Here is a 24726-nt window from a genome sequence, read left to right as displayed (position 1 = left end):
TGAGGAATACCGAATGGCTGAGAAGCACCTAAAGAAATGTTACTTCTTATTTGTGAAATTATAAGATATGTGACTAAAGCCTAAATAAAGACTAAACACGTAACAAAGTTTATTTTATATTTCAAACAGATACATCAAAGATTAGGTTTGAAAGCCCAACAATATTGAACAAAAATTTTGATGTCATCCCTGATCTAAAAATTTAAATATTTTTATATTAAATAAAAGTCACAGAATTTTATGTCTCCAATCAGTTCTTACCTACCTAGAGAGAAATTTCTTCATAACCAGTAGGTATCACAACTGTTAGGGTCTCTACTCTGACTCTGGAGAGTAGAGTACATCTGTTTATCATTCCATTGTAAACCATTTTTGCTTGAAGTTAGTAGTTATGTTTCCCCTGAAAACTTAATAATTATGATCCTTGAAACTCCTCTCTAAATTCCAATGCCTAAACTTTTAACCTGCTGCTTTTTATGGATCCTAGTCAAGTTCTCTCCATTTCTTCATGTCTCTTATAATCGCTGAGATCAAAGTAGGGCATATATAACTTTCCATTAAAATATAATTCTCTTTACACCATGCATTCTGTGAGTACTGGATTGGGAGGCAAATGACTTAGAAGGAACTCATGTCTGTCTAACTTTTTACCTACTTCTTTTGGATAATTCTTCTAACCTGTCTTTGTCTTGGGTTGTTTGAAGGTGGATTCCAGAGACTGCACTAGACAGTGTTTACTGTCTATAGATGGTATAGTTTTGTGACTTCCTGAGGCAAAACAATATATTATACTGTATATTTCTGTATAGCTAACTTTTTTTTTGCATTATCCTTTGAATAGTTTTCCTTCACAAAACAAATTATCCTTTCTTTATCCCCAGGGATTTGTTATTTCAGCTTGTCAAAGTCAGTCAGAAATCTTCCTACAAAGTGAAGAATTCACTTAAAATAACTGCCCTTCAAGTTCAACATGCACCAGCTAGGCTGGGGTAAGGAAAAGGAAAAGAAAATATATCTGTGAATATTGAATCTGTTTCAGGAATTTATAGAAAATAAATTAGTATTTCCTAACTAGTATCATAAAGAAATTTAAAATTTAACAGCATAACTAGTTCAAAGGTGAAATTGCCTTTGCAATTCATCTTCTATTTTATTCTTTTCTGGTAATATTTATTTAACACTCTCATTTACTGTGTTAGATTTCGTGCCAAGAAAGCATAACAGATGTGTTTCTTGTCCTTGAAAAGCTCAAATCCTAAAATAAGTTTCTACAAAAACAAGAAAAAGTGTAACAGACATGAAACACACAGAAAATTTATGACTCCTTCCAAGTTCCTTTACCATGGTGGAACAGCTAGAATCTGACAGCGAAGAGGTCTGTGTCTCCAAGACAGAGCTCAGTGTTGGGCGGCCACTCTGTCCTGCCCAGTGTGCTCTTAGGAATAGCCTTGGGTAGAAGCAGATGTCCTCACACTTTTCTCAGTACTCTTTGTTCACACTTAACTCTTTCCCATTTCCATCTTCCCACACATCCCCCTACTTTCTTCCTTTATTTACATACAGGTAAAGAACTCCAACAATTTGATGTAGAGTCAATCTCATATTTTCCTTGTCTTTAGGTTCCCAAAGTTATTATCAACTTGTTTCTCTAAAATCACTCTCAGATTCTTTCTTCCCATGACAAAATGTTTTAAAACAATAATAAATCAAGTCTGTTGTCCTTATAAAGTTACTGGAAATTTCTGGTGTCAGGACTATGTGTTATTCTTGGTGGAATTAAGTGTATATTTTCTTAACTTGATGCAACAGAGTTAGGAAGGGTCATGGAAACTGTATAATTAAGAAAGATTTGGAGGTTCTTATAGCATTTAAATGAGGCGAGATAAATCTTGGAAAAATTTCAGGTATGTTTGAGAACATTCAGGATGAGATAGTAAGTCGTTGGTACAGGGGAAAAAAGAAATGGCAAAACAAGCAACCAGAATATCTTCTAGTTATAAGCACAGACGAGGAGTTAGGCAGCTAAGAGGAGGAATAACAAGAGGAAACATTTTAATGAAAATTATTATGATTATTTGCTTAAGTTATTGGTCACAGGCTCATTCTTTATAAAACATATAAACATTCACAGCCTTCATACCTTGGTATGTAGCAAGTTGTGCTCTCCAAAGGGAATATAAAACTAACAGTTGAAGGTGCCGGTGAGGTAGTTCCACATATAAAGTATTGGTCATGCAGACATAAGGACTTACGTTCAAACCCCAGAAGCCACGTAAAAATAGCTGGATATGGTGGTGCCTATCTATAATCCCAGAACTGGGAAGCCAGAGACAAAGGATCCCTGGGGCTTGCTGGCCAGCCAGTCTAAGCAAACAAGTGAGCTCCAAGTTCGGTGAGAGAGTCTACCTCAAAAAATAAGGTAGGAAGGGAACAAAGGATAACAGCTGACCTCTATCCACACAGGCCAGTACAAACAGGAAGTCACTCGGTAAATGGAGAGTCCTTTTCATTAGTGGTATTGCTTCTGGTAGCCCTTGTTTCAGTAGAGAATTGAGCAGTGCCCGCGTAAGCAATCCTAATTAAACTCTGTAGGTAACCAATAGAAATTAATTTGTTTTAAATAAAAGCTCTCAGGGATCTATCAAATGTTATCTATCAAGTGAGAAAAAAAATCATTGAAAAGCTACAAATAAAGAGATCCTTAGATTTTCCTCAACAGCTTTGTTTCTATTTTTCAAAATTTCTACCATTTTTCTTTAACATACTGAAAAATAATTGTAGTAAAACGTAATTATCCTGGCAAGGGTACCTACAGAATCCTTTAGTGTTCTTCTGTGGTGCTGTTATAAAGTATGGTTTCAATTCATTGCTCACTTAGTTACAGCTCAGTTGGTATGCACGTTAATTAACTTGGTAACATTTAAACCACAACAGCAAGGCATGCATACACTTCCTTGCAAGCATGCAGGCTCTCCCCGTACCAGGTCACATATGTAGAAAAACACTGATTTAAATTGATTTTGACAACAATATTACAGTGAATAAATGTTGAAAGTTAACTGCTTGAGGGAAATTATACATTCAGTAGAAATAAAATTCAGTGAGGTTTCATTCATTAAAGGAGGTGGGTTTCAATTTTTGCTGTGGTAGTTTTTAAATGCTTCCAGGAGAGGGAATGTTTAATTGATTACCACCCCAACAAGTATTTGCAATGTATAAATAATTGCAAGCTGTTTCAGCAAATTCTAGTTATAAAACTGACTGAAGTCAACACTACTTGGTAAATTACTGTAATTCTTTTCTCCACATTTTTCATATTCCCATTAACATTTATCCTCCAGTAAGTACTAAACGATAAAATGAATGTGCAGTTTGAAATGGTTTATTCATGTCCAAACATTACAGCTTCACAAAGGGCGTCATTTTTGGCTCCCTAAGTTGTCAGTAAAATAATTGCATTTGCCTTTTAATTGATGCTTATACTTCTTTGAGGCCATCATTAACGAGACTCCTTTAATGGTTAGCCAGAAAATATCTTTATATAATTAGCATTTTCCTGACACCCACCCTCTTTGTCCTGGAGGAGTAGAGAGTGAAGCAACTTTTGAGAAAGCTCATTAAAAGACAGTGTCGGGCCACATGTTCCCAGTGATCATGGGATGGTTATCTGGACTCATCTGATAAAAGTGTTACAGGGAGTGAAGACAGTTTTTTACATTGTCATCATAAGTGGTGGGAGTGGGTTTCAGCCACCTTCCCTCTCTGTGTGTGAATATAGAACAGCTGTGGGAACAAATGTTAGCGTGGGCTACGAAAGCAAGCAAAAATAGCTTTTCCACTTTGAAATTTCCTTCCCAGATATGTTTGGGGATGACCAAAGCAAAGGGGGGGGGGGGAATGGGCGAGATCCATATGGCTTCTTAACTTGGTATTTACAGTTGCTACTGAGAATAACTGTCTCCCATCATTATGAGGTGCAAAGGGTAGCATCCATGCATAAGAATAGAGACAGGTTGAAGTAGTGTTCTCACCAAGGCAAAGGTCTCGTTACTCTCTGCTTGGTTCAAAATATCCATGCTTATAGATCAGAAAGTAATTGGAAAGAACAAATTCAGTCCCTGCATGTTTAACACTAAAATAGTTAAGATTACAGAATACAAACAAGGAAACAAACAAACAAACAAACAAACAAACAAAAAAACCTCACATGTTGACTCTATTCAAATAATTAGAATCTTTCTGTTATATTTGCGTCATAGCTATTTTTTTGTTGTTGTTAATACAATCTTTAACTGCCCTAATCACACTGATTTAATTTAAGCTAAATATCTGAAAACAACAGAGAAAAAATAGCAGTGAGAACACTTTGGTCTTTTTTAGTGCATCTTGTTTTTCAGATAAGCAAAGGTCACATCACAGTCTGAGTGAGATTAGGAAATGTGTCCATAGGAACCCATTTGCTCAGGACAGAAGCAGGCACCTCCTTAGCACAGAAAAGAGACATTTCACAGAAGAAGCAGAATCAGCAAACGTTTCATACTGTTTTCTGCTTGAAAACAGACTGCTTTTCAAATTCTCTGATTATGACTTTGGTTTTGACCTGAGTAAACCCAGATGGAGCCTCTTCGCCACAGCGTATAAGATAAATATTGTAAATTTTTGGCATTTAGCAGATAATTACTGGATTTTCCTATTCTTGTCAAATACATTATTTTCACAATAGGTGGAAACATGTGCCATGTGCTTCAAAGTGCATGCTGTGAACCTTAATGACTAAGTTATATTTGGAGCATGTCTTGCCAATTATATCTTGGTATTTTGGTTTAATTTAAATGTTCTCTATTTTATACATATATATATATATATATATATATATATATATATATATATATATATATATATATTTGCCTTTTAAGACCATGAGAAAAACACTGATTGCTATGGACAAGAAACCAGAACTGGCTGAAAAAGAGAAAGGCAGAGAGCCAGGCATTCTCAAGCCTGTAACCTGAGCATGCAGGTGGCTAACTTGAGAAGACTGTGTATTCAAGGCCAGTGTGGTCTACACAGTGAATTCAAGTCCAGTCCAGAATACATAAAGAACCCTTGTCTTTAAAATAAAGTAAGGCAGACCAAGATTTTTATTTTTGGTCTTTGTTGTTTTTTATTTTTTTTCTCCTTGTGTTTTTTCATTAGACATCAACATTTTACGCACTGTGCTGAAGACTGACACAGACCCGTGGTAGGTCATAGAGATGTAGCAGCAGGGTAGGTCACAAAGATTCAGCAGTGTGGTACATAAAAGCCTGAAATCAGCTGGAATTTTTTTATGGAATCTGTTAGACAAGAAAACTTCTGGAAATAAGTTCTCAGAATTATTCTAAAACTTCCCACCACATGACTCTGTTATCATCTAGCAACCCAAGCTCTGCTGTCACTTCCACATTTAAAACATCCCTTTCGGCAGACCTTGGGTGCAAACTCCACAACCAGTCCCATAACACCCAAAGGAAGCTCCACTCCTAGGCACTCTAACACACCCAGGATCACAGGATTACAGGATCCTAAGATCCTAGGAGCTTGGTCACACCAGGTTCTCAGGGTCCCAGTGGCAGCTTGACTCCCAGGATCTCTGACACATCCAGAATCTCAGGATCACAGGATCACAGAATCACAGAATCACAGAATCACAGAATCACAGGATCACAGAGATAGCTGAACTCTGAGGAGTTCTGACACAACCAGGATCACAGGAAGGACAGGATTCAGACAGATAAAGCAAGAGCAGGTAGCACTAGATATAATCAGATGGCAGGAGGCAAGTGTGAGAACATAAGCAACAAAAACCAAGGTTACATGACATCATCAGAACCCAATACTTCTACCATAACAAGTCCTGGATATACCATCACACCAGAAAAGCAAGGTTCGCATCTAAAATCACTTCTCATGATGGTGATAGAGAACTTTAAGAAGGACATAAATAACTCCCTTAAATAAATATAGGAGAACACTGGTAAACAGCTAGAAGCTCTTAAAGAGGAAAGAAAAAGGTCCCTTAAAGAAGTACAGTAAAAAAAAAAAAAAAAAAAAAAAAAAAACAGGTGAAGGAAGTGAATAAAACCATCCAGGATCTAAAAATGGAAATAGAAAGAATAAAGAAATCACAAAGGGAGACAACCCTGGAGATAGAAAACCTAGGAAAGAGGTCAGGAGTCATGAATACAAGCATCACCAACAGAATACAAGAGATAGAAGAGAGAATCTCAGGTGTAGAAGTTACCATAGAAAACATTGACACAACAGTTAAAGAAAAGGCAAAATGCAAAAAGCCCCTAACCCAAAACATCCAGAAAATGCAGGACACAATGAAAAGACCAAACCTGTGGATACTAGGTATAGAAGAGAGTGAAGATTTCCAACTCAAAGGGCCAGTAAATATGTTCAACAAATTATAGAAGAAAACTTCCCCAACCTAAAGAACAAGATGCCCGTGAACATAAAAGAAGTGAACAGAACTTCAAATAAACTGGACCAGAAAAGATGTTCCTCCCATCACATAATAATCAAAACACTAAATGCACTAAACAAAGAAGAAATATTTAAAGCAGTAAGGGAAAAAGGTCAAGTAACATATAAAGGCAGACTTATCAGAATTATACCAGACTTCTCACCAGAGACTATGAAAGCTANAAGATCCTGGGCAGATATCATACAGACCCTAAGAGAACACAAATGCCAACTCAGACTACTATACCCAGCAAAATTCTCAATTACCATAGGCGGAGAAACCAAGATATTCCATGACAAAACCAAATTTATACAATATCTTTTCACAAATCCAGCCCTACAAAGGATAATAGATGGAAAGCACTAACACAAGGAGGGAAATTATACCCTAGAAAAAGCAAGAAATTAATCTTCTTTCAACAAACCCATAAGAATATAGCCACATAAACATAATTCCACCTCTAACAACAAAAATAGCAAGAAGTAATAATCACTTTTCCTTAATATCTCTTAACATCAATGGACTCAATTCCCCCCAAAAAGACATAGACTAACAGACTGGATACATAAAAACACAATAATAGTGGAAGACTTCAACACCCCACTCTCATCAATGGACAGACCATGGAAACCTAAACTAAACAGAGACACAGTGAAACTAACAGAGGTTATGAACCAAATGGATCTAACAGATATTTNTAGAACATTTTATCCTAAAGCAAAAGAATATACCTTCTTCTCAGCACCTAATGGTACCTTCTCCAAAACTAATCATATACTTGGTCACAAAACAGGCCTCAACAGATATAAGAAGATTGAAATAATCCCATGCACCCTATCAGGTAACCACAGACTAAGGCTGGTTTTAAATACCACCAAAAACAGCGGAAAGCGCACATACACGTGAAAGCTGAACAACACTCTACTCAATGATAACTTGGTCAAGGAAGAAAATAAAGAAAGAAATTAAAAGCATTTTAGAATTTAATGAAAATGAAGACACATGATACCAAAAATTATGGGACACAATGAAAGCAGCAGTAAGAGGAAAACTCATAGCTCTAAGTGCCTCCAAAAAGAAACTGAAGAGAGCTCACACTAGCAGCTTGAGAGCTCACCTGAAAGGTGTAGAACAGAAAGAAGATACCCCCCAAGAGGAGTAGACAGCAGAAAATAATCAAACTCAGGGCTGAAATCAGCCAAACAGAAACAAAAAGAACTATATGAAGAATCAACCAAACCAGTAGCTTGTTCTTTGAAAATATCAACAAGATAGATAATAAACTCATAGCCAGACTAACCAGAGGGCACCTAGACAGTATCCAAATTAATAAAATCAGAAATCAAAAGGGAGAGATAACAATACTTTAAAATAATTATTGTTTGTTGATAGTAACAGTTGAAAATATTAAAATCATGTTCTATCGGAAAAAAAAATCTCTTTCCCATAGGCTATATGTAAAATTCACCTCATCTGTTAAAGTGCATTGACTGATTTCAGTTCATAGAGACAGGACATTAAAGGCCTGAATTATTTTTTTTCTGTATGCTATTACCTTAAATTTATAACTCTTGCCTTTTTCTCTAGCTTCTGTGATTCAATAATATGGGAACTATCTCTACAAAGTTTAATGCATTTCATTCCTGCTTGTGAGCACAAGGTCTAACTCATCAAGACTGTATTATAAAGTCCTGCTTGGCCATCTTGCAAAGATCCTTTTCAATCCTTTATCTCATACCCACATACAATTAGAAGCTCAGGTATGACGAATGTGGAGAAACCTGGGATGGCACAATGCTTGCTGAGCTCCAGAACTGGAAAGGAGACATCGGGAACACCATCGCTTTTAGCTCCATCTGAGTATCTAATTGCAATTGTGCTCTGGCTTTAAAACAACAGTCATGCAGATAACTCCTTAAAGACAAAATTAGATGCTGTGAAGGGTATTGGTGAAGTTAGCTGAATTTCATCTTTAAGAAACTAATGTTTCAATACAGGAGATGTGATATGTAAATAGGCGTAAAGGAAAGAGATACAGGGCTGGGTCATTTAGTGAAGAGGGGAACAGCTTCACGGAAGATTGCGGTTTTAGGAATTAACCCAGGAAAAATAATCAGAAGCCCAGGGTACTCAGAGTCTTTAACACCACTACTAGTAGGAGGGGTGGGAAGGTCAAAATCTGTACCAGGCTTGGGAAGCTACAGTTACAGCTGGAACAGCTGGAACAGATCCGGGCAGGCTGGAGACATGTCTCAGGCCTGCCAGTTATCAGGCACTCCATCTGCCTGCTCTATTATTGCAGTGCTCTGTGACTACTACAAGCCACTGAAGGGCTCCTCATTGAACAAATCTCTTGAGATTGCTTCTCTCCTTTTTGTATTCTACTTATACACACTAACACATACAAGAAGTTTGCTTTTAAAATATATTTTTATTTCACACTTAAAACCAAATTCCAAGGTACCAGCCACCAGTGAATCACATGACCCATGACAAAGGATCAGAGGGGAAGCAGTTTTCCGAGGGGACAAACCCACACCACCTTCAGGAGGTCTTCGGGTCATTAGGAGTTCCCACGACATTTGCTGTGAAAGGATTAATGGCTGCCCCCAATCCTGGGTGGATGCCAACTAGAATAATTACTTGTGAAAATATTAACTTAGGTAAATTGAAAACCGCCCATATATTAAACAATCCAAAAGCTTTCACTTTTTCTGTATGTTTTTTTTTTTTGTTTCTGGGCAGCCTCATTACAGCTAGCAGTTGTATTTTTTAATTCACTTTCATAACACTGGGCAAGTAGAAAAGGTTTAGAAAACCGAATTAAATCCAAGATGGGGCTGCTGGAAATATGTAGGTGATGGGGGTGAGCTGCATTCCTGGGCCTTCTGAAGCAGTCATTAGCAAGCACATTGTGGCTACTGCAGGTAAAAGTTATCTCATTAATTTTAATTGGGGAAAATCATCTTTACTTCCTTTTCCTAAAGCCCACACTTCATCCCATGGTTTAATTAATGCACCTCACCAAAAAAGCAGTTCATCTCTTCTTGATCTCCTAATAAGCGTCTCATGACAGTTATCCAAGACTTCCCCACTTCTTTCATGCCTGGAGTCCTTCAGGATCTCGTTCTCAAAAGATGAGCTCACTCCTACTTAGGAGCAGCTGAAAGCCAGTTAGCACAAACTCTCTCTCCTGTTTTGGCTTCCATGCCAGCACATAGCTTAACTGAAATACTCTCTCAAGTTCTTTCCTTTGCTTCCAAAGCTCACTTGTCTCCTTGATCCTTGCTTCTCCAAGCCCACAGAGAAGAACTCAACCCCCAAACCCCAGCATCACTTAACCAGAGCTTGCTCCAGATGTAGAAACTTAAGACCCATGCTCCACTGCCTATTAAAAACTGATTGAAAGATCCCAAGGTGAGCAAGTCAAGATGGCTGAGCAGTCTAAGGCTCTGCACTCAGAAAGTTCCCACAGTAAGATACACAGACACACACACACACACACACACACACACACACTCACACACATGCACGCACACATGCACACAAGTTTGTTTAGGTCCTAGTCAATTCTTCACCCCTCACGATTATTTTGTCTTCGTTATTTATTTTTATTGTAACATATAAACTTCTTCCTCCAAGCTTGCTTCCTAGGAGCTCCTCATTTTTTTCTTTCCTTTTCTCCCCAACTCTTCCCCTTTAAGTTACATTTTGCAACATTCTTTGTGTGTTTTTAATCGGCTTGCTTTTCAGTTTTGTTTTCTTTGGGGGAAAGGGGTGACTTTCAATATTTTTACTTCCACTTGTGACCTTGAAAGTGGCCACTGATCTCCATCTCCTACCTCAGTCACATATAGCTTAATTAACCTATCAGTACAAAATCTGGCATAGGTCTGTGTTCTCCTGTCTGCCTTCCAAGACTTGAGACTCTGCTCAAGGACCCAATACATGCTGTTGACTTATTTTCTTTCCTGTTCTCAGTTATGGTTGGAAGATTCAGAGTTGTCAGAGACTTAATTATAAATATGTAATCCTTTCATCACAAGAGGTTCCCTTTAGGTTAGAATTGAGATCCCATAACTGCAGCATTCAGGGGTAAATGAAAGTGAAAGCAGAGATTATCTACCTGTAAGGAAGGGAACTTAAGGAATGCCCTGGGAATTGAACTTTTCACAGGTCCCTATTAGAGTTCCTTATATGTCATCTTCTACATTTGAGGAGGAAGTAGAATCAGGTGTTTTACTGTGGCGGAGGATTCTGCAGTTGTGGGTATTGTTTTGCTGGGCTGTCTCTTTCCTGAGTTTTCCATTTCATGCCAACTAGGTGTGGAAATGAATGTCAGAATATATATACATATATTTAAAGCCACCAGTTACAAAATGAAAAAAAAATGACCCAGAGTTCTCTCTCTCTCTTCCCAGGAACAGCAACACTGAACACATTGGAGTTCCCTCTCTATATCTTCATTTGGAAAGATGTATATTGAAGATAAACACAAAGTCTTTATTACTACCTTCTTACAAAAAACTGAAAAGTGGGGTTTTTAACAATGTGGCTCAGGTTTGTGTGTGTGTGTGTGTGTGTGTGTGTGTGTTCACATGCACACATGTGTGCTGGTATGTGTACACACGCATGAGAAGACTTTCAGTGTAGTTGTTGAGAATCTTCCTCATCACTCTTCATCTTACATCTTATGGCAGGAAACAGTAGAGGACAGGAGAAGAGAAGAGAGTGGGGAAAGTGTCAGAAATGAGAGTTGTCCCTTCCACCATAGGCAAGGGCTTTTCAGTGGAGGCAAGTTCAGTGCTGTCCAGGGCAGCACCCTGGAGAAGAGAAGGGCAACATCCCAAAGAAGACAGGTTACACTGTACACCCAGGTAATGAAGCCTGGCTCCCCGAATCTGCATGACACTCACTCATAGAGATACCTCTGAGAGCTACTTCACGGCAAAGACCATCCGTGGCTTTAGACATTACGAGTGGCCATGTGAGAAAGTCCTGGGAAATTAAAGGCAGGACATTTGCATCACTTCATTTCTCATACTCCACCCCAGCCTGTCTCAATGTCTAACTGTCATTAAGCCATTCTAATTCCAATGAAGGGAAGAGACAAGTATGTATAAGCCTGGAATTTGGGTAATTTCACAAAAATAAAGTCTTGTCTTCCTCAAGTTTGGAAAGAGACTCGTATTTTTAAATGATTACATTTAACAATTTTTCATGTGTGTGTGTGTGTGTGTGTATGTATNTATATATATATATATATATATATATATATATATATATATATATATATATATATATATAAACTAGACTTGGCCTTCCTAAGAATAAAAACGTACATTTGTATATCTCTTGGTATATGCACATCTGTGTTACATACCTATGCTATATTTTATATATGTATATGTATATATATGCATATATATAATTTATTTATGTTTATCCTGTAAGTCTTCTAGTACTTTAATAGTCTTATTCTTCTTCTTAAGCCTTGAATTCACCTCCAGCCAATTTGGGTAGTATGTGTAGTAGGAATACAATTTAGAAATTATTTCTCAAATAATAATAAGCTTAATTATCATCTTTGCCACATACACAACTCTCAAAGGGAACAAACTGGTCACCCTGAGAAAGGGAAGGCAGAAGCAGTTGCTTATTTTCTTTCTTTCCTGTCAGTCTGATTCCCTTCCTAATTTCCTCAGCTCTGCCCTCTTTCAGCTGCACACTGAAGCCAGTGATCTCTCTGAGCGCAGACACTTCTTGTGCTGTAGCACTGACACGTTTGAAGGGCTGCATCAGAGAAGAAGAGCTTGCCTGGTCAGGCAGAGCCAGGACTCCTGGTGAGAAAACCCAGTGCAAATTAAACTTGTCAAACAGTGACATGTCTCGTCCTGTGAGGAATTAATTCCTTCTTTTGCTTCTCTGTCTATGAAAATAATCTCAGCTGGAAGACTACTTGTCAAGAAGGCTATGGGAGAGATCCTTTCACAGAAAGAAAGATGGAAAAAGTAATCTCGAGCTGCCAGTGTGGGGCTGCATAGAACAGAACCAGGGTACTCAAGATGCAACCAATAAAGAAAAGAGAGTTTGTGGTGACTGTTAAGCCAGCCCTTGTTTAAGCGCACCCCCTTTCTCATTAAAAAGTATGTAAGACACTAGATAGTGATTTGGGGTGTGTAGAGTTTTTATCAGCAGGAAACTGTAAGGTTTTAATCAAATTACCAACAACTATGTTTATTTAAAAAGCATATAATAGGACTGAATTTTCTGGATATCTAACATACTCATTTTAAGATTATAATCATTCACTATTGGCATTGCCTACTTTTGCAAAACAGTAGTGTAGCAAATGTTAATATATATTTTCTGTTTTGATTCAAATATCTAAATAACTATAGTAAGTGAATAAAAGTATCTCAGCCAGAATTTGACATTAACATAGACCATTAAAATATTTTCTTTTTTGTTGTTTATTTGAGATATCATTTGTTTATTTTACTTTTTCCATACAAAGACTCATCATAGGCCAACTGGCTTTGAAATGTCAATTTTCCTACAACAGCCTCCCATGTGCTGAAATTACAGGCATGTGCCACCATGCTTGACACTAAAGTGATTTCTTTATTTTATTATAGAGGGCTTGGTTAGACTAAGTGTCAGTTGTACATTTCTGAAACACAAGGTGTTTTAGCAGTGTCCATCTGACTACCGTGAAATGATAGCTTGGGAACCACAGACTCCAGTAATCTGAGCTCTGAACTAAGCTCTGGCTAGGAGTGGAGAAGCAGGGTTATTAACATATTGCAACTAAGGTCACAGAAGGGAATCAAGATCCTTGTGCTTTGACTTGATTATTACTAAATGTTTCCCTTCAGGAACATTACATTCATTTTCAATTTCAGAAAGAAAATTACTTTTTCAATGCTTATAACAAGATGCTACCTAGGTTCATCCCAAACTGGACCTTTGCCAAATGCCTTGAGATATTCTTGACAGATAATTTCCTCTCCCTCTCCTCCCTGCATGCACCACGCTCTAATTATCTAGTGGGTGGAAAATATAATTTTATGCTAAATGACTTTCTGCTGATGCTATTTGGATTCCCTATAAAATCTAGTCACCAATTCACAATGGACCTGCATAAAGGTTTTAAATATACAGTGACTACAGAGTTCACAGTGTTTGTTTTAAAAATATCATTAGTGACATCTATGTTTAATGTACAGAATGAAATGTGTTGGAGGGCTTAGCGGGTGAAAGAAGGCAAGAGAGTCAAGTTTATCCAATTAACAAGTATTTATGGATCAACTCTGATAGAGGCTTGCAACCTCCCCAGAAGAAACAGCATGCTCATTTCTATAATGTAAAATACATGTAATAAATTCTCTATACTACCCAATGGGCTTTAAAACATCCAGTATTTTAATATTTACATAAATGAAATTATTTGGGGAGGTAAAATTTAGGACTATTTTTTTTAAAAAAAATATGTTCTTGTACTGTTGTATATTTGGTACAATCTAAGTCTTTCAGTCTTTTGACAGCATGTCACAGATCCATTTTCTCCTGTGGTTAGAACAAGATCCTGAGAACTGTCAAAGTAAGATTTGTTACTGTTTAACGTAACAAATCGTCCATCTTTTCCTGTTCAGGTGTATTTCATGCTGTGTAGAACCCATGTTAGTCACAAGACACTACATTTGGAAGGTTCCTTTAGGTGGTCAGGGAATGATGAAAGTTACTACCACTAAAGGGACAGTCAAGGGCAAATACAACAGACTGAATGTTTAGGAAATCTCTTGGAAAACCCTGACAAACAACTCCAAAAGGGTTTCCCATGCCTAATGTTGGATATCGGTAGTTTGTTTATTTATTTGTTTCAAACTTTCTCTTTACCCTTTCTTGCTCTTTCAAATTTCTCTTTTTTTCCATTAATTATTGTTGTATATATGTATGTACACACATATATAAGTAAATGTAACCTCCCATGTCTCTATAATGTTACTGGTATGTATATTTTCAGGGTTGACCATTTATTTGTACTGGATAGCCAGTTGGTGCGCTCTTCCTTGGGGAAGGCTATTTCTCCCACTTGCAGCATTCCTTAATTACCTACAGTTCTTTGGGTAATCTTATGGCCTTGTAGGCTTTTCCTCCTGCACTTTGGCATGTCTATTATTTTTCTTGATCAGCTTATGTTTAAAACATCGTGCTGGTGAGTCTTCATGAGTGTCGTTCATGACACTACTAGGAGAGTCTCACAACTAACTCCCTGACCCTCTGTGTCTTACTGTATTCCACACACAGTACTGTACTGTTCCCTGAGCCATAGGTGCTGAAGTTGTTTTGTAGTTGTATCCATTGGAACTAGGCATGACAACTCTGCATTTTCATTGGACTTTCTGTAGCAGTCTCTGCCCAATGCCAAGAGGAGATTCCTTGACAAGGAGTAAAGTCCACACTTATCTGTGGGTATAAGGACAAATGTTTTGAGTGTAATTAGAGATTACACTGGTTTAGTAAAGTGGAAGTTGTAGGGTCTCCTCCAAACTCTGTGAATTTATTATCCCTGTGTAGCTGACAAGGTTTCCAGTACTAGACATAATTTCCCTCTTGAAGTGGTCTTAAGTCCAAATAGAGAGCGTTGGTTACCACCAAGGCATGTGTACGAATGCACCCTTAGGGTTGTCCTGCCATGCTAGTCATTTGTCAGACTCTTGATCACTTCTGTCTCTTTGAAGCCTCCCTGGTGCTTTCTGGTACCATGAAAGCTAGTCCTCAGGTAGGGGTCATTCATGGTGGTACCAGCTTAGAGGCCTCTGCCCGTATGTCAGAAGTTCATGGTGACTTTAGCAATGGAGATTTACCTTCAACGTCCAGAAGAAAATCAAAGGCAATAGGGTGTATGTTTTGGAAGTCTCTTTAACAACTCAAAGGAGGGTTTCTCATACCTACAGTTGGATTATTAGGTAGTGTCTAAGTCTCGGAGGGAACATTGTCAGCAAAGAAGATAAAAGTTCATTAAAATTATATATGTATATTTATACACAGAACTATGTGTTTTATAGTTTTTTAAAGATAAATAGTTAATAATATAATACCTTGTAACTTTTTCAGACATATTATTTTACCCTCAGTCTTAGTTATGCCTTCTATTGCTGTGAAGAGATACAATGACTATGGCAACTCTTATAAAGGAAAACATTTAAGTGAGGCTGGCTTATAGTTTCAGAGGTTTAGTTCATTATCATCACAGCAGGAAGCACAGCAGCATTCAGACAGACATGCTGCTGGAAAGGAACCAGATAGTTCTACATCTGGATCCACAGGCAGCAGGAACTGAACTGGCTTGAGCTTCTGTAGACCTCAAAGCCCACCCCCTATGTGGATGGTCCAGCCCAAGACTCGGGCCACTGGCCGAGGTGGGACGCAAGGTTTTGTCTGCACACACTCCACATGGCCACTGGGAGGGTGTCAGCCTGTAACAAGCAGCAGAAACCCACTCCAGGAGTGGGGAGGCGTAGTCTGAGCTCCCTGCGGACCTGCCTGAGTACAGCTTGTGGGTTCCCAGGCTGCACAGAGGCCAGGAATGGCAGGTTCTCACTCTTGGGCGCCGCAGACACTGCTGCATGAGCTGAGAACAGAATGGGGGCCCGTGGGGTTTCCGTGGGGTAGAGAGTGTCTCCGGCTTGTGCAGGCAGATGGCTTGGTGATAACTGTGGCTGAGAACACCGAGAGGCCTCCTGTGTGAGATGCTGCATGACTCTTTAGAGAAAGACCTGCTCCATTGTTCCCCACAGTGGATCCCTATGAGAAGAGACAGTTCATGGTTTTAAGGTGTTTGTTGTCACGGTGGAGAGCTGTGATTAGTGAAGCCATAACCCACTTTCTCAGGTCGGACCTGAGATTAAATACCTTTTGCAGGGAGGAGTGTCTGGGAAGGGGAGCTAAGAGGGTAGTAGAGGCAGAGAAAGGCAGAGAGAGGGAGAGAGTAGAGAAGTAGAGGCCAGCCATGACCTTATGGAGAGAGGGGGTAAAGGAATACAGAGAGAGGAAGAGCAAGAGGACAAAAGTGAGAGGCGAGAAAGACATACCTCCTAATAGTACCACTCCCTGTACTCCAAGTACTCTAGCACATGAGTCTGTGGAAGCCATTCCTATTCAAACTACCATATCCTCCGTCCTCCTCCCTCCTTCTGTATTTACCTACTCCCCCTTCCATTAGGAGACCCCCTTTTTCATTTCCCTGATCAGTTCACAAGTACTCTGCTATTCACATCTCTATTGTACTCCCCTCCCACCCACCACCCACCCCCCGCCATCCTCCACAGAAATAGTCCACTTTTACGCTGCTGGTTTTTGCAGTTACTCCAAGTTATGTATTCACATCTGAAGATTTGGAGCTAGGGACCTTATATGAGGGAGACCCTGCAATGTTTGTCTTTCTGGGTCTGGGTTTCCCTACTCAATATGGTCTTTCCTAGATCCATGGCTCGTTGGATATTTGAGACAGGGTCTTGCTATGGAAACTCAGTTGACCTTAAACTCAAATTTTTCCTCCTTTGCTTCCTGAAATGCTGGGATTACAAGCATGTGTTTCCACACTAAACTCAGCCTGTTTCTTTAAAGCACTGAACACCTTAGCTTTTACCTGGCCAGAATCCAGTTTGTACAACACTCTTGAGAAGCTTCATTTCTACTCTGTAACTTACCTGTTGCTTTGTGAGTAATCAATAGACACTTGACAGCTTGAAACAATAACCAAGCATTGACTAGGAAGGCCTCCTAAAGGTCTCCACTGGGATGAATTCATGTTCCCCTCTTTCTAATAACCAGCACAAGGCTTTCTCAATGGGTGTACCTTATACACAGGGCAGCTGGATTGTGAGAATGAAATCTGTGTGGGGTTAGGGGTGGAGGAACTCAATACCTTGATGCCAAAGTCACACAATATCACTTTTGCTGTTTTATACTGACTAAAGCAGATCACAACCAGCTCAGACAGAGACATAAAACACCTTTCTCCCTGGGTGAGTGATAGTGCTACCTCTCCCACTTAAGGTAGGAGAACTGCTTGACCATAATTGACTGTCAACCATTTCCTGGATGTAGAAAACTAAATGTGGACCTAATCCAATTAAACCAGAATTAAACTGAAGCCTCAAGAAACTGCAAACTATAAAGCATCTTTACAACCCAGTTAAAAATTTGGGGGAAGATCATCTTTCTATCTGCCTGTCTATTGTTCCTTTGTTTTCTTTTCTTTTACTGCTTTCTTTCTTTTAGTTGTTGATGTTGTTGATGTTGTTTTGTTTGTTGTTTAAATTTCTTTTTAAAAGATTTATTTTTATTTTGGTGCGAAACTATTTTGCCTGCATGTATGAGTGTATAAGATGTATGTGCAAGGTCAAGAGAGTACATTGAGCAACAAACACTCTTGAAAGCTGAGCCATCTCTCCAACCCCTTGAGTAGCTTTTAATATGGTTATTTATATACATTATTTGATGAAAGGTCTTAAAATTTTGCCCACTTAGTTAGTTTTTGTTTATGTCAGTTGTGGTGGCTCAACATTATTAGTCAACAGGAAAGTGCAACTTAAAGAAATGTATGTCAAAGTATACTACACAAATATATAGTTATTGTTTTTGACATAAAATTTTGGGTACTGATGTCATGTAGCACTCTAGGCTAATTATCCTTGACAAGTAGCAATGCTGCACAATAACTAGTAGGATTTTAAATGTTCCAATGCTGGGGTATGGTTTTGTGCATTGTTTATTCAGATACTAATTTCTGTACCCAGATATCTGGTTAAAGTCTAGATGCTAAAATTGTCATGATAATTGAACAATCTCCTATATCTATCTTGTGTAAAGAATGTTATTCAACTATCTCTGATTAGTTAAAAAAAAAAACTGATCAAAATATGACTGGATGCCGGGCGTGGTGGCACACGCCTTTAATCCCAGCACTTGGGAGGCAGAGGCAGGTGAATTTCTGAGTTCAAGGCCAGCCTGGTCTACAAAGTGAGTTCCAGTACAGCCAGAGCTATACAGAGAAACCCTGTCTCGGGGAATATATACGAATGACTGGACAGAGAACGTAGAACTTCTGATCCCAAAGGAGGACCCAAAAGGGGGAGGTGGGAAGGAGGTGGCCGTAAGGCAGAGGGTCCAGGAGGGGCCATGTTGAGCAGATCACCAAGAAATTCTCCATGAGTACACACAAGAAGCAGAATAAGCCAGGGAAAGACTCAGAGTGCAAGTAACATGGGTCTTGTGGCTGGTAAGTAGATAGCTTAGAGTATTAGAATAGATAAATACTTGCTCAGTCATAGTGCTTAAATATTATTAATAAACTTAATAGGTCTTTATGTCAATTATGTAGGAGCTAGAATGGGAACAGATAAGGTTATCATGTTTAAATTAATACATATATATATATATACCAAAAATATACACATAAAGAAATGGTAACTGATTGGTCCACCTCAAGATCTACCTCATCAATGAATTTCTGGACTGAATGAAGGAACTGGTTCTACAGATCCAAAACTACAGGATCTCCATGATACAGGGCAACAACAGGATATCCAAGAAAAGTCCCAGAGAGGTTCCAGTATAGCTAGAGTAGCAGAAGCCTCACACCAGACCAACAAGTGAGCATTTGCAGGCAAAGTGTGAACAAAGAGGTATACGGTGAAGCAAACTGTGGCACACTACAGCTTCCAAACTGAGTTTTTTTTTTTTTTTTTTTTTCTCTGTTGTGGTCTATGTTGCAAGAGTGGAAGGCAGGTAGGAGGGGAGGGAAGGAGGAAATGAATATGATTGATGTGCATGATGTGAAATTTACAAAGAACCAAAAGAAGTTTTAGAGAAAAAAACAGAAAGGAATGACAACCGTCAAAGGTGACAGATACTGCAGCTGCCATAATCTGATTAGTATCCATTGTGTACAGATGTGCATTGACTGTCAATAAACACATACAGCTACTAAGTGCCAATTAAAAATGAAAATATGTTGTAAGTAATTGATTTTAATCTATGTGCAGTTCATATGGCTGCTGTCTGTATGTGCAATATTTGCATGCAAAAGGGGGCTTTGGATTTCCTGGAATTAAGAGTTAAAGGCAGTTATAAACCATCCACTGTATGGGCTAGAAACTAAACCCAGAAAAGGAGACAGTGTCTTCTTCAGCCCCTAAAATCATATTTTAAAAGTTGACAGTGGCTAGGGGAATGGCTCTGTTTGTACAGCACTTCCCTGGCAAGCAAAAGCTCTTGATTTGAACCCCAGAGCACATATATAAAAATCCAGCTACTTGTGGTGGCACGTGCTTGCAATCTCAGCACCAGAAATGGAGACAGATGGATCACTGGAACTCACCGGCCATCAATCTACCTAGCTGGTGAGTTCCAGGCTAGTGACAGCTTTGTATGAACAACCAAGGGTGAGCAGCAGCTAAAGAACAGCATCAAAGTTTGTCCTGTCCTTCATTCACACCCGCACTCCACACCTATGTGCACTTACTTGCATCCGGAGATGCATATGCATAAAAATGATTTAATTGTTTACATTAAACCATAATGAAATTACACATGTAATATACTGTACTCATTCTCTTATTCATTTCAATTCATTTCAAACTTTACTTTCTCAATTCCAAGCATTATGATAAGAAGTAATCTAAATATTCCATTTTTTTAAACTTCTAACAGCCTTGAACAAATTGATGTCAAAACCGAGTTATGCTATTTAAAGAAGGCTTAAGTGTATAAATATGGCAGTAGCCAAGCTTTGGCAGGAGACAAGTAGGCAGAATAAGTCCCTAGACAATCTTGAAGGTCAAAGTTCACAAGAAATGCTCGGGAGGAACCAGGATAGAAGAAGGAAGCCTGTTGCACATGAGTGTGACAGAACATGATGGGTTTGAGGGAATCTAAGGAACTTTTTCTTTAAGGGAAAAGGGCAGAGCTGTTTTTAACTGAATGCCAGGTTAACCAACATACCCAGGAAAGAGGCTTGCTACCCAGTCCTGTTCTGCTGCCCGAGGCTTAATACCTGTTCCTGCTCTACTGTTTGAGACCTGATAGGCCAGCACAAAAAGCTACATCTACATCTTCAAGTATATTGGCCTCCCCTTCTTCATCTGTTTGTATATTGAAATTATTAACTTTTACTTTTCATTTAACTATCTTCACATGTCCCTTTTTCTCAGTGCTTTCAGGATAATTATAGGTGAAATATATATATATTACCATATCTACTAAACAGTGCTCTGTACTTGATGTGGACATATTGAAAAGATCAAATATATCATTGTTTGCTCTGGTCGGTTCATAGATTTGGGGTGGAAATGAACCTCCAAATGTCATGCTTATATATTGCAGACTCTCCTTAAAGTCAAGTAGTTTTTAATACATTTTTAAAATGAATTTTGATGTTTGGTATATAGCTTTGAGTGTTTACAATTTAAAATAGGACTTGCTTTCATGCCAGATTTTAGTTGAACTCAATTTCCTTGAAAATATATCCTTAAATTTGCTCTGAAGTACTGACACTGCATCCTGAAATCACTTTCTAGCAGAAATTCCTAAAAGACTTGTTGAGTACATTGGCAAAGTGAGATAAGATATGCTTCAAATATGGAGGAAGATGAACGCAGACCAACACTGCCTACACTGTTAAGGATGAGAGGAAAGGCATTTGTTTTACTACCTCAATTTAAATAGTTTGTAAAAATTAAATGTGAGCTACATAAATTGTATGTCTTTTGAAAATAAAAACAACACAAAACAAGACTGAGCTAATACTTCTTGGACTAATTCTTCTATTATCCCAGAAAATAGAAATCCTTGAATATAAAATACTAAAACACAGAGGCAACAGAACCAAGTTTTAATACTTAACGTGTCCTGTACCTGTGTCTAGTGAGAATAATCTGGATAATTCAAGAGACATAAAGTTAACAAATTTCATTGTGAGTATCTTCTTGTACATTAAATCCATGAGAGCTTTTCTTATTTAACCATATTGAGGTGAGAAATTTCACTTTCTAGTCTATATTGCATGTCAAGGCATATGTTTAATTCCTATCCAGGACTAAGGACACTTAAATAATTTATTTCTGGGTACAGAAGTTTATCTTTAACTCCTATCAGTCCTTCACTATCAATCAGGCCAGTCCCTAACTAAACAGATGGGATTTTTACCAAGCTCTGACAGCCAACAGGCATTGTTAAACCGAGAATGAAAATTAATTCCATAGACAATGACCTTCTTCTGGAAATGCTTACATAGCCAAGGTTTGCATTCAATCACTGCAGAGATGCATCCACTTGATTTAAGACAAGCCTTTCTATCATTATTTTGCTTGGTTTAGAGCAGGAGCTTGTGAGGAAGGTATTTGTCAGATAGCTGTCTGAATCTTTGCAAATGATGAGGCTTGAAACATTTAGAAGCCAATTTCCTTCTGCATTCCAAAGGGGGACTAGGTAAGCTCATATCTTCTCTGAGTTGAATACTCTTGGAACACCAGGCCCACAATGAATTGTAAATTCATTTCAAGTATTTGGGACTCAGACATGAGTAACATCTTTTTGGTGTTACCTCCATTCCAGACAATGAATTCTATTACAGTGGATATGGATTTACTCTTTGACCAAGTGTAATTATTCTCTTTTAATATACAAAATGTCAGAGATTAAGGGATTACTCAGCCAGGAGAGTACCTGCTGTGCAAAAATGGGAACTTGAGTTCAATTCCTAGCACCCATGTCAAACAGATAGTCAAGGGGTGAGTTTGTGACCCTAGTACTGGGGAAGCAGAGGCAAATGGATTCCTGCAGATCCTGGCCAGCCAGCCCACTCTTCAGCAAGGTTCAGGCCAAGTGAGAGGCCCTGTTTCCAAAGACCAGGTGGACATCACCTGAAGAATAATACCTCTGGCATGCTCATGTGAGAGATTAAATGACATTTATGGAGTTTACCCAATGTAATATTTCAAGTTAGTGCTAAAAACAAAATTTAGAATTATATTTCCTGATTTTAAATTCTGAGTTCTCTCAACTCTTCCCACCTCTGCCTCTCAGCAGAAGTCTTTCTACATTACTCTCTCTTAATGGCCCTGCATATGTTGTACCTATCAAAGTAAATGATACAAAATTCTAGAAATTTCAAGCCAGACTTTTCTTTCCCACTTCTAATCACACAGACCTTATCACAATATCACCTCCAGGGAAATTTGTCATTGACTAGAAAGAAGCTGGTTTACAAACAAACAGGTCCTTCTGGCTTTTAGTAGTAATGAAGGCTCTCCATACCAAAGTACTTTTAGAATCGACAACTAAAGCAGAATGTTCTGTGTCTTAAACCTATTTTTAATGAAATAAAACCCCAAGTGGTATTCAGACAGTCTTCAAAGAAAAATTTCTAACTTTAGCTGAATATAACTACTGAGTTGAGATCTTTTCTCAACCTACAAAAGTAATTAATTCACCACCTGGCTTAGAGCCTCAGAAGGATTAAATATAAAACATGAAAATTACTTTCAGTGAAGGGGCAATGAGATGAGATCACATGAGAACTTAGTAAAAGACTCTCAAGATCAAAGACAGCACATTGGCCGAAGGTCAGAGGTGTCTGCTCTATACAGCTATTTCAACACTTCAAACAACTGGCATTACCTGTGGAGTATTAAAGAAGCTACCACACCAGGAACATGGCTTCTGTGTCCATTTCCTGTAACTGCTAGGGAGACTTGTATTTGCCCTGTGCTTTTAGCTTATTGGCTACCAAGAGGTTTTTAGAATCAAGCAGCACTTGCATAAAAGGAAGGTTATCACTGGATTATCTAAAAAGAAAGAAAAATAACTAGAGAAATATGATTCATGTATTGTTCTTTATGATTATATTCTTCCCCTCCTCAGACTTCCCATAACTCTATAAGTAAATATTCTTAAGAAAGGAAGATCCAAATTCTTCTTCAGAGTGAGGGCTGCAAAACACAGTCATGTTTTCCCTTTCCTTCCAAGGACTCAGAAAACCAGAGAAATGGAATTGGTAATTAAACCTCAGTGTCATGCTCTCTGGGAGAAGATAGCACTTGTTAGTTCTATGACCTTGCTCATGATGAAGTGTAGAAATGGGTCATGTGAAACCGCTAAACAAAACATGGCACACAACAAACAGCATAACACAGTAGCACTTAACACTCAGAAGCAGCAGCAGCAGCAGTAATAGTAGTCTGGAATCTGGCAAACTATCTCCCAGCTCTACTTACCATGTTTTTGTGGCTTGAAGCAAAAAAAAAAAAAAAATGGATGAACATGTCCCTATCAGACAATAACCTGATGCATAAGAGACTACAAAAAGAGAACAGGAAACAATTGAAGGGGTTTTCTGGAGCAATATTTCAGGTCTCTTTGATCAACTATTTTTATCACTGGGTTGGTTGGTGATTTATCACATTCAAAGACAGTCTGACAGACCTAGTATAAAATGCCATCTTATATTGCTTCCTTCAGCCTTTCTCAGCTTCTTACTAAAATGTCTGTGGAAAAGCAACACATTATCAATATACCAAAAACTGCTGCTGTTGTGAGTATTCAATACTAGTCTCAGGAGCAATATGAATTAAGAAGCCTATATGCTGATGTCTCACATTCCACACTAGCCTGATACATGTTCATTGCATCTATGTGTTATTTATTGATCATGTATAATACATTTAAGGCTGTGTTAGGGTCACAGGGTATTACAGAGATTAAAGCAAATCTCTGCTTACAAGGAGCAAATGAATAGAGAGCTGGTCATTAAAATTATATACACACATTATATATAATATAAATATATATTAGATAGATGATAGATAGATAGATAGATAGATAGATAGATAGATAGATAGATAGATAGATAGGAAGGAGAGTGAAGGGAAAAAAAACGTTGGCAGAGAGAATAGGGGCTGTAGTATTAATCAGTGTGCTCAAGGTAAGTCTCCCATATGAGGTAATCAACACCCACCCAAAAATGAGTTTCAGCTATACTTTTGAGAAAAGCACTTCAAGAAGAGAAAAACCTGAAAGAAATGCTTTAAGGTGAGAAGAAAAAATAGATAAGATACATCTTTTTCCCTGTATGTCCCAAAAGAAAGAAAGAAAGAAAGAAAGAAAGAAAGAAAGAAAGAAAGAAAGAAAGAGTGGGAGGGAGGGAG

The sequence above is a fragment of the Mus pahari genome, chromosome 5 (genome assembly GCF_900095145.1).
Source record: "Mus pahari chromosome 5, PAHARI_EIJ_v1.1, whole genome shotgun sequence".
NCBI classification, from domain to species: domain Eukaryota; kingdom Metazoa; phylum Chordata; class Mammalia; order Rodentia; family Muridae; genus Mus; species Mus pahari.
This window is presented reverse-complemented; position numbering follows the sequence as displayed.